Raw genomic sequence first — 5,840 nt, forward strand, 5'->3', positions numbered from 1 at the left:
GCAGTGATGTCAAACAATGTTACATGAGCAGCGGTGGCTACCTTAGAGTCATTACACTGTATCTTTGCATTAATTAACAGTCATTGCTCATTCAGAAACCCTTCATTGTTGTGACTCCCATATTTAGTTTTATGGCTCTTTATATGCTCGTCATGAAGGCTAAAGAATCTGGATCCTAACCCATCCCAATCTGCATAACAAAGATGTAAATTCAGCTTCCTTTGGGGCCTCACTGCTAGCATCTACAGGTGGCATTTATGTACTGAAAAGGTAATCTTTTGAGAAATTACCCAGAAGCCAGATTGTGTGGACACAGCCTCAGGCTCTTTCCACAGTATATCTCTGCCTGGCAGACTAGATTGTACATGTAATTTCAGAGAAAACATTACCTTGACTAAATATTCAGAGGAAAATATTCTACATCACAAATCCTACCGCTGGTTGCTAATAATGAAAGCCTAGTAACTATTAATAAAAAATAAAAATATTTTAGGACAAGCTTAACTCATTTTCATTTTAGATAACGTGTAAAGCAAACATTTATTTATTTGTAAATATAGATCATAAGAATAAAAATGAAATTCCATAACCTACATAACTACCCACACTGCTATTTTGGATACACTTTTTTGAAACAGTATATCACTTCTTCAACAGACTATATTGTGCTCATGGGATTTAATATCTATGCTCATGAATTTTATCTTATGGATCTTTCCTGATATAAAATAATTTACAGAGTTATGAAGCAAAAAATTTAGTGCCCAAATCTACATTAACATAAAATGCCTCTGTTTATGACTTACCTAAGTACCATTTTTTACACCTAATTATTTATTCAATGTAAGAAATTTCCACATCATTTTTATCTTTACTAAGTATTTTAAAATAAAAATTGATTTTTGAAAGACATCATGTACCAAAGTTAATATATATATATTATATATATATTAGAAAAAAGGTTTTAGAAGTATGAAATGAAAGCATTAACATTAGCTTCTCATCAGGCAATGGATGTTTTCATATATAGAAAATGTAAGTAATTACAACCTTATTGTTTCCAAACACATTTCTGAATACTTAAATAAGCCCTTACTGTATTAGCATCATAAGAATTTCTAACTCTGCATAATAATATTATACATTTTGGCTTATACACATTATAAACAATTATTGTGATTATTTTTATATTTAAAAATAGTGTGCATATCAAATTTACATCATACCTCACTTTTAAATAGCTACAACTTAAGTATTTCAAATCCCCATGTGGTCATTGGTGAATGTATTGGATAATGAACATTATTTAGTGGGAAGATATCTGAATAAGAAAAAAACAATCTGTATCAGGAACAAATATTTGAAATTAGAGAAGTGAACCTTCCTTTTTGCTTCAATAGTATGTTTTAAAAACATTTTATTTTTATTTATTTGAGAGATACAGAGCCAGACAGAGGGAGACAGAATGGGCATACCAGGGCATCTAGCCACTGAAAACAAACTCCAGATGCATGTGCAATCTTGTGCATCTGATTTACGTGGATCCTGGGGAATTGAACCTAGGTCCTTTGGCTTTGCAGGCAAGTGCCTTATCTGCTAAGCCATCTTTCCAGCCCCTTCAATAGCATTTTTTTTTATGAATAGTAATTTGGGTATCATCATGTCTCTAAGTGGTATTGATGTTTGAACTGGATCCCATTTGAAGAAGCTAATTCATTGTAAAATACACATGCATGGGGCATTTTGTTGTTTATAATATTACTCTCTAGCTATTTAAAATATCTAATAAAACTTCTTATTGAAAGCATAGATCACTAACTTATTTTACAACTATTTTGTGTTATTTAAACAATACAGCCTTGTGAACTGAAATGCCAAGATATTAGTTTCAAAGAATCATCATGGAATTAAGATCTGCTTAGTTTTATACCCCAAACAAACTGCACATTTTAAGAAGTAAACAATACACAATATGTCCAGAGGTCTGTAACTATTTTATGGAAATTTGCAGGAGTGGATATTGAAAATCAAGTAGAACAAAATATTCTTTTAATTAAGGAAACATAATTTTAAAAGAATGAGTAAAAGGTAATATGAATTTTTCTTTAGGATGTGGTTAGTAATTTTAATAGCTTAACAAATTTATTTAATGCTTACAATTTCTCTGACACTAAGTTTCTTTCTTTTTTTTTTTTTTTTTTTTTTTTTTAGGTAGGGTCTCACTGTAGTCAAAGCTGACCTGGAATTCACTATGTAGCCTCAGAGTGGCCTCGAACTAACGGTGATCCACCTACCTCTGCCTCCCGAGTGCTGGGATTAAAGGTGTGTGCCACCACACCTGGCTTCAAGTTTCTCATTTTTAATTGTGATTGTTACTGCCTAGCTAACAGCATGGCAGAGGAAAATTTCACAGACTTACAGACATTTATTTTTAGTTTGTATATAATTACTGTGTCTTTATCTAAACTTCCATCTCTCTCTCTCTGTCAATTGGCATCATCATGGTCATAATTATTTTTGGTGTATGTAACTTGACTCTTGACTATTCATGTACTATTAATAGATATTAACAATAGTAATCATTAATATTAAAGTGACTATAATAATTAAAGGATAACTCATTATGTTCCATATATACTTCATTATTTTTAATTTACTTATGTTTTATTTTATTACTAACATGAAATAACAGCACATAATTATGGAATACAATATGTCATCAATCACATATGGATGGTATAGTGATCAATTCAGAATAATTATCTTACCTATTACCTCAAACGTGCATCATTTCTTAATCAGGTCCCAATTAAAATCTTTGTTAGCTACCTTGGGATGCACAGTAAGTTATTTTCAGCTACAGTCACACTTTTATATGGATACCTAAACTTAAGAGGATTCTAACTATATTACTACTAGCCCAACCTGTTCCTATTTATTTTCTACTCTTCCCAGCCTCTGATAACCAATATTCCACTCTATTTCAAAGTGATCATCTGAATGGTTTAATTGTCTACATGTAAGGCCATGGCTAGATATATTTTTTTTCCACAAGCATACACATATATATATTCACATATATGGTTCATTGGTTTATGGCAGCACTTAGTAGAGAATCAACCTATCTGGCAATAAACAGCAATTGTTTTTTTTTTTAATTTATTTATTCTGGACATACTTAGTATACATACCTCATTTATTGGTACCATACTTTTCCACACCCCTGCTTCCATTCCACTGGGAGCCCTCTCAGTGGGGTTGCAGGTATTCCCCATATGAGTTGTGGTTTATGTGTTGTGAGAGCAGTAGTCAGTTGTTTGTGGGCAGCATTGTCTCTGGCATGTCACATTAAACTTTGGCTCCTATAGTCTTTCTTTCCCCTCTTTTGCAATAGTCCTTGAGCCATGGTGGGTGTATTTTAAGTCCCCTTCAATGATGAGCCTCTGGATCTCTGCTTTGGTATGTGCTGAGTATCCTCAGCATCTGTCCCTTCACCATGGCTCTAATTGTCAGGCTCACAATAGAACTTACAGTCTTATTCATCTCCCCAATTCCTCAAAAGAGCAATATTTTTAATAATGGGCTCTTTTCTCCTAAATTCAGGAGATATTCCCAATTTTTGGTCTCAATTTAAATTTAACTGTATGAAAGTAATGATTCTTCATATAATGTTAGGTTCTATTTCTTATAGGAATATAATGTGAAGACACAGCACAATTTTTAATACTTATTTAGTTGAAAGGAAGGAAAGAGGTAAGGAGAGAGAAAGAGAGTATGAGAGAGCACTCCTGGGCATCCAGCCACTACAAACAAACTCCAGACACGTGTGACACCTTGTGCATCTAGCTTGTGTGGGTTCTGGGGAATGAACCTGGGTCCTTCAGCTTTATGGACAAGAGCCTTCACTGCTACTTCATCTCTCCAGTCCAGCACAAACATTTTTTGATATATAATGTGTTTTTTTTTCTTTTTTTTAAAAGAGGAACATTGCACTGTAGAGATAGATGGCTCATTTAATGAGATGTTTGGCACTCAAGCATGAGTACCTGAGTCCAAAACTCAGACTCCTGTAATAAACTGGAAGCTATGGTGGGCTTCTGTAATCCCAGCACATTCACAGCAAGATCCCAAGAGAAACCCTACTTCAAATGATGTGGAACTATGAGGATGGACCCAAAACTCTGTTCTTTGACCTCCACATATGCACCATGGCACACAGGTGCACTAGCATGCTTGCACACACAAACATACACGTCAATACATACATGCACACACACAATATGAACAGTATCTTTATAAAAAAAACTAGGCTCTCATTTGAACATTAATGAAAAGCCTCTTTACTTCTGCCTTTATCTTTAATTTCCTTCCAGTTGGGTGTGCTGAACTCTATTTCTGATTTTACCCAAAGAGCACAACTGAGGAAGTGATTCCTGCCCCTTGGATGACTTTTTGCTTTTCAGTAGCTGATATTCAGAGGCTTGTATGCATTACTGGTCTGTTCATAGTGATTAGTATTAAGGTCTTATTCAAAATGTTCTTGTTGGCAAAGCATCCTGTTAATTTCTGTCTTATTTGATTTTCAATTGATTTCATTGGAGGTAAAATAATTGCATATAAAGAATTTTACCATCAGTTGTTTAAGTAGGTGGTGAAAGGTTTTTATGGAAAATAATTTCCGTTCAAATTTGACTTTGGAAATGTTACAACAGCCATCTGTTATATTAAATTGTGTCTTTGCACAGCTAGATCTCAATACTTCTTCCTTGTGTAGAGAGAACAAAGGAGTGCCTGAGCACTCATCTGTATATGTTTACAGTATACAGTCAATTTGCATTAATGAAGATTTAAAACTAGCAAATTAATTTGTGAGGTGCCTTATTTGAGTGAAAGGCTTTAAATATCCTCTGGAGAGCTATTTTGAAGTCACTGAACACAGAAGCTGTTTATAGTGTGTGGTGTCCTTGATAGCTCAGCTGCAGTACTAAGTCTGTTCATGCAGAGAGATGTGCCTCCTTGAAGGAACTCCATCGAAAGAAGACAAGGACAAGTTCTGAGTCATAATGGCAGATCTCAGTGAGCAATCACAAAGCAGTACCAATATGGTCTTCACTAAAATATCATTTCATTAACAAATATTTAATATGCATCTACTCTGTACCTGTACATGCTCTGGGTTCTGGATATATAGTCAAATCAATACAAACCATACTGTTTGCCCATTGAATTTGTAGCATAAAAGGTATTCTTGTGGGATAGGGACATGATTCAGTGGGTAAAACACCTAACTGCATGAACATAAGTAAAAGCTTTTATCCCTAGATCCCAAATAAAGCCAGTTGCTGTAGTGCTATCGGCAGTAATTCCAGAACACCTACAATGAGATGGGAGGTGGAGACAGGAGAGTCTCTCAGAAGATTGCTGGCCAGATAGTCTTTAAAATGCAGTAGATTAATAAATACACAAAACAGAGAGAATCTGCCTCAACTAAGGTGGAAAGTGAGAAGCACCACAAAAATTTGTCCTCTGATGTCCATATGTGTGACGTGGCATGTATGTGTCTGAACTCACACTCATGAACACACACATACAAATAAATGCAAAAGTGGTATTGCTATGAGTAAAATTGAGTGTGACCTTACAGATAAATAAGATAAAGAGATGGCATCATCTGTAAAGAGAGATGCTGGATATTTGTGTTGTATTTGTCAATTACAGCTTCACTGAGAAGATATGGATGTTAAGAACATGGCAGATAAGCAAATAAAGACTCCTTGGGAAAGTGTTCACAGCAGAATGCTCAAGGTTAAAGGTGGGGAAAGATGCTTGCAGATTTGATG

The sequence above is a fragment of the Jaculus jaculus genome, chromosome 1, assembly GCF_020740685.1.
Source record: "Jaculus jaculus isolate mJacJac1 chromosome 1, mJacJac1.mat.Y.cur, whole genome shotgun sequence".
NCBI lineage: Eukaryota > Metazoa > Chordata > Mammalia > Rodentia > Dipodidae > Jaculus > Jaculus jaculus.